This window comes from Symphalangus syndactylus, chromosome 14 (assembly GCF_028878055.3).
Source record: "Symphalangus syndactylus isolate Jambi chromosome 14, NHGRI_mSymSyn1-v2.1_pri, whole genome shotgun sequence".
NCBI lineage: Eukaryota > Metazoa > Chordata > Mammalia > Primates > Hylobatidae > Symphalangus > Symphalangus syndactylus.
Genome location: NC_072436.2, coordinates 78943330 through 78956281, shown reverse-complemented (window position 1 = coordinate 78956281; position 12952 = coordinate 78943330). Strand labels below are relative to the sequence as shown.

At 45.2% G+C, this 12952-nt stretch overlaps 1 long non-coding RNA gene and 1 pseudogene across 1 annotated transcript; both read left to right on the top strand.

Moving 5' to 3' along the window:
• Positions 1 to 208: 208 nt before the first annotated feature.
• On the top strand, positions 209 to 2351 carry LOC129462378 (small ribosomal subunit protein eS24-like; annotated as a pseudogene).
• Positions 2352 to 3680: 1329 nt separating this feature from the next.
• On the top strand, positions 3681 to 9044 carry LOC129462380 (uncharacterized). Its single transcript, XR_008650835.2, has 3 exons — positions 3681 to 3770; positions 5950 to 6008; positions 7912 to 9044. It is a non-coding gene; the product is annotated as an uncharacterized lncRNA (long non-coding RNA).
• The last annotated feature ends 3908 nt before the right edge of the window (positions 9045 to 12952 follow it).

The window sequence follows — 12952 nt, the reverse complement described above, 5'->3', positions numbered from 1 at the left end:
GGTCAGGAGTTTGAGACCAGCCTGGCCAACATAGTGAAACCTTGTCTCTACTGAAAATACAAAAAATTAGCTGGGTGTGGTGGCGAGTGCCTGTAATCCCAGCTACTTGGGAGGCTGAGGCAGTAGAATCACTTGAATCCAGGAGGCAGAGGTTGCAGTGAGCCGAAATCATGCCACTGTAGTCCAGCCTGAGCAACAGCGCGAGGCTCCGTCTCAAAGAAAAAGAAAGAAAATAGAATTACTGGATTAAGTTCTGCAGATGCTTTTGAACAATGTTTTTTGGTTTTTTTGGGTTTTTTTTTTGAGATGGAGCTTCACTCTTGTCACCCAGGCTGGAGTGCAATGGCACGATCTTGGCTCACTGCAACCTCCTGTGTTCAAGTGATTCTCCTGCCTCAGCCTCCTGAGCAGCTGGGATTATAGACGCGCATGACCATGCCCAGCTAATTTTTGTATTTTTAGTAGAGGTGGGGTTTCACCATGTTGGCCAGGCTGGTCTCAAACTCCTGACCTCAGGTGATCCGCCCACCTCAGCCTCCCAAAGTGCTGGGATTACAGACGTGAGCCACCGTGCCCGGCTTGAATAATGTTAATAAGGGATTTTGAATAATGCTGCTAGAAGGACTCTAGGAATGTAATACAACTTTAAAAAACAAAACAAACACAAACTTCTATAATTTGCATTCTCCCACATCTCTTTATTTGTAAAATGTATTACACTGAAACAAAACACATGAGATACATAAATCAGATTTAATTTTCAATTAGAATAAAATTCCTGATCTATTCTCTGGGTAAAACTTATTAATCCCCAAAAGTTCTCTTTAAAATCAACTGTTTGTGTAGCCATTCCCTAAAAACAAAAGTACTGCATTTGACTTCAGGAGAGCTAAGTGCGAGTGCCAATTCTTCCATTTATTTGTTGGTGACTGCAGGGGACATAAGACCTACCCAGGATCTGCTCTCACTTTGCTCCTTCTCTGGAGCACCCCAGTCTTGCTCAAGTATCTGCCCATCCCATACCTATGAGAAGCTGACCCCACCCCCAGCACCATAGGTAATCCGCCCTCCCTCCAGTGATTTGGGCAGAAATGGGCATTAGTTATTATAAGTTGAGATTCTAATTAATAATACTAATGTTGAAAAAATTACTCACCTGATCCACATCCCCACATTCTAATCTATTAAAACAGGGATGATGCTCTTGGCTCTATTTAACATAATCACCGTAAAATGCTTTTTTATTTCGCAAAATGGAATATATTCAGAAGATGGTATTGTGTCAAAAAGAAATAGAAGTAAGTGGACTAGCTTGGGACATTTCCTATAAACTGTTATTGTTGTATTTGCAAATTATGGAAGCTATTTTCTTTTAAAAACTATTTCAAATGTGTGCATTCAAATGAGTGTCAGGTACTTTGAATTAGTCACATTGTGAATTTCTGCATATATTCATTCAGTCATCCTCCTATGCACCAGGCACTACAGTAGTTGCTACGGTACAGTAATTCGCAAGATGGTCGTAAGATGTAGCAGGGACTCCTCTTAGGGGCCTGCCATGCACTTTCTCCAAAGCATGGAAATAAAGGAAAAGTTTTAATTACTGCAGGGGAAATTCCAGGCGCCTAGTCCTGAGAAGTAAATGAGCAACTTGATAAGCAAGAAGGTAATAGTAGCTTAAAACAATAGCCAAGAAAGTTCAAATTCCGGGATGTTTTGTTCCCTATAGAACCTAAAGATAACTCTTCTCCTCCCTGGCTGTCTGAGGGTAGGCCACCATCATGAATGACACGGTAACTATCCTAACTAGAAAGTTCATGACTACTTCAGAGGAAACAGATGCTCATTGATGTCCTTCATCCCAGGAAGGCAACAGTGCCTAAGACAGAAATTCGGGAAAAACTAGCCAGAATGTACAAGACCACACTGGAGGTCATCTTTGTATTTGGATTCAGAACTCATGCTGGTGGTGGCTTTGGCATGATTCATGATTCCTTTGATTATGTAAAGTAAAATGAACCCAAACATACCAAACATAGACTTGCAAGACATAGCCTGTACGAGAAGAAAAAGACCTCAAGAAAGCAACAAAAGGAATGCTAGAACAGAATAGAGAAAGTCAGGGGTACTGCAAAGGCCAATGTTGGTGCTGGCAAAAAGCCGAAGGAGTAAAGATACTGCAAGGATGTTATCTGCGGCCATTGAGGATTTTTCACAATAAGATTAATAAGGACGGGTGCAGTGGCTCATGCCTGTAATCCCAGCACTTTGGGAGGCCAAGGCGGGTGGATCACAAGGTCAGGAGTTCAAGATCAGCCTGGCCAACATGGTGAAACCCCACCTCTACTAAAAATATAAAAATTAGCTTGGCGTGGTGGCATGTGCCTGTAATTCCAGCTACTCGGGAAGCTGAGGCAGGAGAATGGCATGAACTTGGGACGTGGAGTTTGCAGTGAGCCGAGATCAGCCTGGGCACAGAGAAAGACTCTGTCTCGAAAAAATAAATAAATAAATAAAAAGAGGCTGGGCGTGGTGGCTCATGCCTGTAATCTCAATGTTACAGGAAAGGGGTTCCCATCCAGACCCCAAGAGAGTGTTCTTGGATCTTGCGCAAGAAAGAATTCAGGGCAAGTTCACAGTGCAAAGCAAAAGCAAGTTTAATAGGAAAGTAAAGGAATAAAAGAACGGCTACTCCATAGACAGAGCAGCTCCAACGGCTGCTGGTTGCCCATTTTTATGGTTATTTCTTAATAATATTCTAAACAAGGGGTGGATTATTCATGCCTCCCCTTTTTAGAGCATATAGGATAACTTCCTGACGTTGCCATGGCATTTGTAAACTGCCATGGCGCTGGTGGGAGTGTAGCAGTGAAGACGGCCAGAGGTTACTCTTGTGGCCATCTTGGTTTTGGTGGGTTTTAGCCGGCTTCTTTACCGCAAACTGTTTTATCAGCAAGGTCTTTATGACCTGTATCTTGTGCTGACCTTGTATCTCATCCTGTGACTTAGAGAATGGCTTAACCGTCTGGGAATACAGCCCAGTAGGTCTCAGCCTAATTTCTCCTAGCTCCTTTTCAAGATGGAGTTGCTCTGGTTTCACACACCTCTGACACCAGCATGTTGGGAGGTTGAGGTGGGCGGATCACCTGAGGTCAGGAGTTTGAGACCAGCCTGATCAACACGGTGAAACCCCGTCTCTACTAAAAATACAAAAATTAGCTGAGTGTGCTGGTGTGCACCTGTAATCCCAACTACGTGGGAGGCTGAGGCAGGAGAATTGTCTGAACCCGGGAGGTGGAGATTGCAGTGAGCCAACATTGCAACACTGCACTCCAGCCTGGGCGACAGAGTGAGACTCTGCCGAAAGAAAGAAGAAAGAAAGAAAGAGAGAGAGAGAGAGGGAGAGAGAAAGAAAGAGAGAGAGAGAAAGAGAGAGAGAGGAAAGAAGAAAGAAAAAGAAAGAAAGAAGAAAGAAAGAAAGAAGAAGAAAGAAGAAAAAGAAAGAAAGAAAGAAAGAAAGAAAGAAAGAAAGAAAGAAAGAGAAAGAAAGAAAGAAAGAAAGAAAGAAAGAAAGAAAGAAAGAAAGAAAGAAGAAAGAAAGAAAGAAAGAAAGAAAGGCAGAAGGAAGGAAGGAAGGAAGGAAGGGAGGAAGGGAGGGAGGGAGGGAGGGAGGGAGAGAAACTAAAGATAACCTCCTAACATAGATCCCTGAGTTGTTTTTCAGAAACATGGATGCCCAGCAAATGAATCCACTGGCACCTAGACCTCAGGTAAGGGGGAACTGAGGACTCAACTCTGACTGCCATTTTTTTTCTGAAGTTCTTTCTGAGGGGCCTGGAGGAAGTCACGCCCATGAGCCAGAGCTAATGTTCTTTTCACCTGACCCCAAATTTTTAGACAAACCTTTGCCATCTTAACCAATTGCAAATCAGAAAATCTTTGAATCTCTGACCTGTAACCTGCCCCATACCCCACCACGCACTTTGAGATGTCCTGCCTTTTTAGGTCAAACCAGCATGTAGCCTCCATGTATTGATTTATGACCTTGCCTGTAACCTCTGCCTCTGCCTTTAAAAACTCTTGCCAAGGCGGTTGTATCACCTGAGGTCAGGAGTTCGAGACCAGCCTGGCCAACATGGCAAAACCCTGTCTCTACTAAAAATACAAAAATTAGCCGGGCTTGGTGGCGGGAGCCTGTAATCCCAACTACTAGGGAGGCTAAGGCAGGAGAATTGCTTGAACCTGGGAGACGGAGATTGCAGTGAGCCAAGATCGCGCCACTGCACTCCAGCCTGGGCAACAGACCAAGACTCCATCTCAAAAACTAAATAAATATGAAAACCCTTACTTGCAAGCCACTGGGGAGGTCAGGTCTTGAGTATGAGCTGCCTGATTCTTCTTGCTTAGTGCCCTGCAAAGATAAATACTGTTCTTTTTCCTATTGCAAACTGCAGAGTGAATGTTTGGCTTTACTGAGCCAGGTGAGCGGACCCCAGTTCAGTCCTGTACCAGGCACGGGTCCCCGCCCTCATGGAGCTGCAACTGCCAATGATCTGTTGCAGTGCCCAAAACAGACTTACCCAGAGGCAGGTTCTGAGCAACGCAAAAACACCAATCTCATTCTTTTATTGCTAGGTTGTTTTTTTTTTTTCCTAAGCCAATACTATTAGTTTGGTTACATATGTTATTCACTAGGCTTGTTATCAAATTACTTATGTTACTTTTTTAAAATTAACCTGTTCTCAGCCAGCTGTGGTGGCTAACACCTGTAAATCCAGCACTTTGGGAAGCCGAGGCGGGATGATCATTTGAGCTCAGGAATTCAAGACCAGTCTGGGCAACATGGCAAAACTCTGTCACTACTAAAAATACAAAAATTAGCTGGGTGTGGTGGCATATGCCTGTAATTCCAGCGATTCGGGAGGCTGAGGCAGGAGAATCGCTCGAATCTGGGAGGTGGAGGTTGCAGTGAGCCGAGACTGCGCTACTGCACTCAGGCCTGGGCGACAGAGCAAGATCCGTGATCCGTCTCAAAAAAAAAAGAGAGAAAGAAATTGTAATCTGGAAGGATGGTTAGAACCATTCTTTTGAGGGTGCCGTCACTACTTAAAAACATGCATGTTGAAGTTCTGTTTAAAAACTCACATTATTTTTTAGTCCCAGGTTAAGTGTGGCATTACTTTACAATGAACCATCTTCAGATGTGGCAGTGATTGCCCTTGCCCCCTATTATTCTGTTGTTGTCATTGTGAGATATTCATTTTAAACACCTAGAGAAGGGAAAATTAATCATGCTTTAAAATCAGATAAAGCATTAGTGGTCGTGAAATTTTAATACTAATTCTCAGTTTTTAGTTTTCACACAGATGAATCTTTCTTATTTAGAGATAAACCTAGGGAAAGATTTAATGAGTAATTGATATTAAAAAGTTGAAATCACATGTAAGCTCTAATTTTTTCACATGAAAGCAATTTTGCTTTCCACATCTTTTTTTTTTTTTTTTTTTTTTTTGAGACAGAGTCTCGCTCTGTTGCCCAGGCTGGAGTGCAGTGGTGCTATCTCGGCTCACTGCAAGCTCCGCCTCTGGGGTTCACACCATTCTCCTGCCCCAGCCTCCTGAGTAGCTGGGACTACAGGTGCCTGCCACCATGCCCAGCTAATTTTTTGTATTTTTAGTAGAGACGGGGTTTCACCATGTTAGCCAGGATGGTCTCGATCTCCTGACCTCATCATCCACCCGCCTCGGCCTCCCAAAGTGCTGGGATTACAGGCATGAGCCACCACACCCGGCTCCACATCTTTTTATTTGAAAGAATTGAGTCTCATATTTGTCAGATAAATTGCTGCCTAAATGATCTAAGATGATTTTCACATTCTTGTGTGGAAATCAAATTTTGCAAGGTTGTAGAATTAACTTAGAAGTGACAAAGGTGTGTTCTTTCTTTCAGGAGGGCTTGCTAATTGAAGTTGAAACATCAGATGTCCTGAAAGCACTCAAACTCATCAGGTAACAAAAGCCCAGACAACGGAAATGAAGCAAAGCAAGTTAGTTCTTGAAATGAAACTCTGGAAATCCCAACTTGAGCAAATAAAGAGGCAGAAAAAAAAAAAACTAGAAAAAGAAAAAATCACAAAATAAAAGGCACTTAGGAAGGGAATTTTTTGTTTAAGTATTTATTTAGTTTTTTCCATTATAAGCATTGCGTAGATTGTGCTATGGTTTTGAAATTGTAAAAATATGTCTGTTTGTTGTATGTCTCTTCTTTCAGTACTTGAAAATGTAAAAAAGAACATTTTCTTGCCTGTATCTTACATGTGCAGGATTACAAGCTCAGATGCTGACTGGGCCAGTCCCAAAAGAGGCTCTGCAAAGTGGGGAACCACCTACTTTGCAGAGCCTCTTTTGGGACCCTGAAAGGGTTAGCTGCTTCTGTACTCCAGACTTTTTTTTTTTTTTTTTTTTGAGACAGGGTCTTGCCCTGTCACGCAGGCTGGAGTGCAGTGGCGTGAATCATGGCTTACTGCAACCTCCACCTCCGGGGCTCAAGCATTCCTCCCACCTCAGCCTCCTGAGTAGCTGGGACTACAGGCACATGCCACCACGCCTGGCTAATTTTTGTATTTTTGGTAGAGACATGGTCTCACTATGTTGTCCAGGCTGGTCTCAAACTCCAGGCTTCAAATAAACCTCCTGCCTTGGCCTCCCAAAGTTTTGGGATTCCAGATGTAAGCCACTGTGTCCAGCCATACTCCATTTTTCACCCACAAAGTGTGGGCCCAGTGCTGCTAGACATTTGGGTATTCCAGAAAACACTGTCCTGGTTTGGGGTCCCCCAAAAGCTGACCCTGAGACCAGGATTGGGTACAAGGATTTATTTGGGAGGTGATGGCAGGGAGCTCAGTGATGAGGTGAGGCAGTGACGTGGCCACCTGCTATCTGCCAATCTCTGAGGGGGCAGAGAGAGGAAATTGCCTTATCTTTTCAAAAGAAGTATTTTGAGGTTTCAGTTATTAACAGGAAATATAGTTAAAGCTTCATAGTAACTGCTTACAGACAGTGGGAAAAATTAGTTATTATTATTATTATTATTATTTTGAGACGGAGTCTCACTCTGTTGCCCGGGCTGGAGTGCAGTGGCGTGATCTCAGCTCACTGCAACCTCCTCTCTCAGGTTCAAGCGATTCTCCTGCCTCAGCCTCCAGAGTAGCTGGGATTGCAGGCACCCGCCACCACACACAACTAATTTTTGTATTTTTAGTAGAGACGAGGTTTTGCCATGTTGGCCAGGCTGGTCTCAAATTCCTGACCTCAGGTGATCCGCCAGCCTCCCAAAGTGCTGGGATTACAGGCATGGGCCATCTCACCCCACCTAGTGCTCTTCTTGAAACAGTCTCTCCTTGGCCCCCCGGACACCACTGCTGGTGTCCTTACCTGCTGCTTCTTCTCAGCCTCCTTTGCTGGACCCTCTTGCTCTCCCTGGCCCGTCAACACTGCACTGGCCTGGGGCTCAGCCTTCTGACCTCTTCTTTCTACACACATTCCTTATATGCTCTTGTCCAAACTAGGACTGTCTTTGTTTACATATATTTCAATGACTCCCAAATTGAGTATCTCCAGTCCAGACCTCCCTTCTGAATTCCAGACTCGTAAATCCAACTGCCAGTTCAAAGTTTCCACTTGGGTTCCTCCGGGAAGCATCTCCGTTAGCATGTCTATGGCAGAGCTTTGATTACTACCCACCCCAGCTTAGTTTGGATTCCCCCAAAGGCAGACTCTGAGACAAGGAGATCCATAGGGAATTTGGGGGTTGGGGGAGATGGGTAGGTTGTTTGTAAAGATGGCCTTAGCATTCTTTCCTTCTCATATGACATTTCCTTTGCAGTGTGACTTTGACTTCCCTGCCATCAAGAAGTGGAATTTGTCTCTTCACCCTTTGAATCTGGCCTAGCACCTGAGCCCTGCTTTGATGAAAAGAATGCAGTAGCGGCAGCACTGTGGACCCCATGAAGCTTCTCAGTGTCCATTTTCGTCCCTTTGGAACACTGCCCAAGACTGCCACGTGAAGAATCCCAGTCTAGCCTGGTGGAGGAGGAGAGGGTATTGGGACTACATGAGCCAACCCATCTGAGGCCTTTTAAATCAGCCAGCTGCCAGCTAGCATCTACCATCTACCAGGGGAGGGCATCTTAAACCTGCCAGCCCCAGTCAAGCCACCAGATTATTGTAGCCACTGAGTGAGCCCAGGCAAGACCAGCAGAAAATTTGTCGCCCAGTTGAGTCCAGCCCAAATTGTTGACCCACAGAATCATGAGCAAAAATAACAGCCGTTGTAAACCACTACATTTTGGGGGTGGCTTATTATGCAGCAGAAACTAAATTATACAGGAGGTTATCCCAGGAAGCACAAGTGAGGAAATAAGAGAAGACAGAGAAAGGAGGAGAGTTAATAAGGGGTACTCTAAGGAGCAGGTTATTACTGTGGGCAATTGAAGCTAAATCCTGCTGGATACCCTCTGAAGAGTCCTGTAGAAGGCATCTCAGAACAGTCTCTCCACAGAAAGAGAAACCAGATTACTCACCCAATAATTCCTTACCCTACACCTCACTGGCCAATGGTTCCCTGGGGGATTTAGGTCCTCAGCACTTCCTTTTTTTTTTTTTTTTGAGATGGAGTCTCACTCTTGTTATCCAGGCTGGAGTGCAATGGTGTGATCTCGGCTCACGGCAACCTCTGCCTTCTGGGTTCAAGCAATTCTCCTGCCTCAGCTTCCTGAGTAGCTGGGATTACAGGCATGCATCACCACTCCCGGCTAATTTTTTGTATTTTTAGTAAAGAGGGGGTTTCTCCATGTTGGTCAGGCTTGTCTCGAACTCCTGACCTCAGGTGATCTGCCTGCCTTGGCCTCCCAAAGTGCTAGGATTACAGGCGTGAGCCACCGCGCCTGCCCTGGTCCCCAGCACTTCTGATCTGCTGTGCAGCCAAGCTGGACAAGGTCGCTGGCAATGGAGAGATCTTGCAGGCAGGGAAGTAGAGGAATGAGGGTGAACTTGAGGTGGAAGCCATCAGTATTTATGGGAACTATCCACCCTGGCTGCAAGTAAACTCAGAGGTAGGCCAGGAGGATGCAGGACAGGACATCACAGCATCTGCTAACTTCTCAAACCCATTTCTTCACCAATTCAGTAAGTGGCAACCCCATCCTCCAATTGCTCCCCACAGAAACTTCATCCTTGGATGCATTAATTTCTTCCACACTCCACATTCAAATCCTTTTAGTGTTACCTTTGAAACATATCCAGAATCCAAATATTTCTACCTCCTCCACTACAACTCTGGTCCAAGCCACCAGCAACTCTCACTTGGATTATTGGATTATTGCAACCACCTATTTATTATTTTTTTATGAGACAGAGTCTTGCTCTGTCATCCAGACTGGAGTGCAATGATGAGAGCATGGCTCACTATAGCCTCAACTTCCTAGGCTCAAGCAATCCTCCCACCTCAGCTTCCCAAATAGCTGGGACTACAGGTATGCACCACCACACCTCGCTAATTTTTTAATTTTTTTTTTTTTTTTTAGATGGAGTCTCACTCTGTCGCCCAGGCTGGAGCACAGTGGTGCAATCTCAGCTCACTGCAACCTCTGTCTCCCACGTTCAAGCGATTCTCCTGTCTCAGCCTCCCAGGTAGCTGCGACTACAGGCGTGCTCCACCACGCCCTGCTAATTTTCGTATTTTTAGTAGAGACTGGTTTCGCCATGTTGGCCAGGTTGGTCTCGAACTCCTGACCTCAAGTGATCTGCCTACCTCGGCCTCCCAAAGTGCTGGGATTACAGGCATGAACCCTGTAATTTACGCGCCTGGCCTAAATTTATTTTTTGTAGAAATGTGGTCTCACAGGCCGGGCGCGGTGGCTCACGCTTGTAATCCCAGCACTTTGGGAGGCCGAGGCGGGCAGATCACGAGGTCAGGAGATCGAGACCACGGTGAAACCCCGTCTCTACTAAAAATACAAAAAATTAGCCGGGCGTGGTGGCGGGCGCCTGTAGTCCCAGCTACTCGGAGAGGCTGAGGCAGGAGAATGGCGTGAACCCAGGAGGCGGAGCTTGCAGTGAGCCGAGATTGCGCCACTGCACTCCAGCCTGGGTGACAGAGCAAGACTCCGTCTCAAAAAAAAAAAAAAAAAAAAAAGAAATGTGGTCTCACTATGTTGCCCAGGCTAGTCTTGAACTCTTGGGCTCAAGCAATCCTCCTGCCTCAACCTCCCAAAGTGCTGGGATTACAGGCGTGAGCCACTGTGTCTGGTCCAGAGGGACCATTTAAAACCCAAGTCCCTCCTCAGTTTTCAACCCTCCCAAAGCTCCCTATCTCACCCAGAATAAAATGCAAAATCTTTACTGTGTCCTAGAAGGCCCCATAGAATCTGCTGTTTTTCTGACTTCACATTTTGCAACTCTCTCCATGTCTCACTGCCCTGGCCTCCCTGGTTTCCCTGTAATTCAAAACCCCAGGCCCAGGGTACTTGCTGTTCCTCTATCTAAGATGCCTCCCCCAGTTATCCACAGAATACAACCCTAACTTCCTTCTAGCCTTGACTCAAATGTCCGCTTATTAGAGAGGCCTTCCTGACTCTAACCAGGCAAACTCGCCCCCAGTTACTCTTCACCCCTTTACCTTGCTTTCTTTTTCTTTATTAAACAACTGATGTTATTTTTATACTGCTTATCTCCAATCCTCCCCCAACTGGAATGTAAGTTTTATGAGAATAGGGGCTCTCTTTTTTGTTTGCTGATGTATTCTCAGTACCTAGATGAAGTTTTTGTTAATTTAATGAATTAGTATGTATTGTGGGACAGTCTGATGATTTTATATGGATTATTTGTAAGTTAGTGCTCTGGTTAAAATAAAATAATTAAAAGCCTCCAATAAAACATTCCATACTTTAGTCTAGGCGTGGTGGCTCACACCTGTAATCCCAGCACTTTGGGAGGCCAAGGCAGATCACCTGAGGTCAGGAGTTCGAGACCAGCCTGGCCAATATGGTGAAATCCCGTCTCCACTAAAAATACAAAAATCAGCTGAGCATGGTGGTGGGTGCCTGCAATCTCAGCTACTCAGGAGGCTAAAGCGGGAGAATCACTTGAACCTGGGAGGCAGAGGTTGCAGTGAGCCAAGATCATGCCATTACACTCTACCCTGGACAAAAAGAGCGAGGCTCTGTCTCAAAATAAACAAACAAAAAAACAAAAACAAAAACAAAACAACAACAAAAACAAACATTCCATACTTTAAAGAAGAATACTGGCCGGGTGTGGTGGCTCACGCCTGTAATCCCAGCACTTCCGGAGGCTGAGGCAGGTGGATCACGAGGTCAAGAGATCGAGACCATCCTGGCTAATATGGTGAAACCCCGTCTGTACTAAAAATAAAAAAAATTAGCCAGGCGTGGTGGCGGGCGCCACCAGCTACTCAGGAGGCTGAGGCAGGAGAATGGCGTGAACCCAGGAGGCGGAGCTTGCAGTGAGCCAAGATCACGCCACTGTACTCCAGCCTGGGCAACAGAGCAAGACTCCGTCTCAAAAAAAAAAAAAAAGAGTGCTTAAGTGTAAATTTGGTAGGGAATAGTTTTGTGTTATGTTCTTATGAAGATTAAAGTAACAATACCAGAAAAAAGTCATTCTAGGCAATGGCTCATGCCTGTAATCCCAGCATTTTGGGAGGCTGAGGATCACTTGAGCCCAGGAGTTCAAGACCAGCCTGGGCAACATAGAGAGACCTCATCTCTACTAGTAATTTTAAAAATTAGCCAGATGTGGCCAGGCCGAGGTGGGTAGATCACAAGGTCAGGAGCTCAAGACCAGCCTGGCCAATATGGTGACACTTCGTCTCTACTAAAAAAAATACACTAGCCAGGCATGGTGATGCACGCCTGTAATACCAGCTACTTGGGAGGCTGAGGCAGAATAATTGCTTGAACCCAGGAGGCAGAGGTTGCAGCGAGCTGAGATCATGACACTGCACTCCAGCCTGGGTGACAAAGCAAGACTCTACCTCAAAAAAAAAAAAAAAATGAGCCAGATGTGGTGGTGTGCACCTGTGGTCCCAGATGTTTGGGAGGTTGAGGTGGAAGGATCACTTGAGCCCAGGAGGGTGAGGCTGCAGTCAGCTGCGACTGTGCCACTGCATTCCAGCCTGCGTGACAGAGCAAGACCCTGTCTCAAAAAAAAAAAAAAAAAAAAGAAAAGAAAAAAGTCACTCTGATAGCTGTATTGTTGAGATGTTTGCTGAAACAGTGTGCTTGATTATTATGGATTTATGTATTGGTCATTCACTCAAAAACATGGATTAAGCCCATCCTATACACTGGGCTCTGGGCCAGTCCTGGGGATAGAAAGTTGAAAGATAAAATCTGGCCTTCAGGGATACAACATCACAACAATTGTGACCTAACCCTGAGGAGTTCTGAGCTAGCAGTGTGTATGAGGGGCCAGGCAGTCAGGGCTGCCACTCTCAGAGTGAGGTTAGAAATGCCAGAAAGATGCATCCTGGAGGCAGCAATGGGAGAGAAAATGCAGAAGCCCCTCAGACTCAGTCAGGGGGCAAAGGGGAGCTCCACTCAGACAAGGGGCATGAGGTTTGTCGGTGGCTGGAGTGTCACCTACCAGTGAGAAAATTATTGCCTCAGAAATGGATTGGAATTCTGTATGTAAATCCTGTTCATCCAGAACTTATCCCCATTTTCTCTGAGTTCCTAGGTTCCTGACAGTTTGCTGTTTGAACTTTTTTGCTTATTAGTTTTGTTAGATCTTTTAACTGCTTTCTGCTCACTCCTGAACTACAGAATGCCTTGATCATAGATATTGTCATAGCATTGAAATGCTTGCTGTAACGTGAGTTGAAATGCAGTAGTAGTAATACTGTTATACAGTTATGCTCAGACAACTGTTAG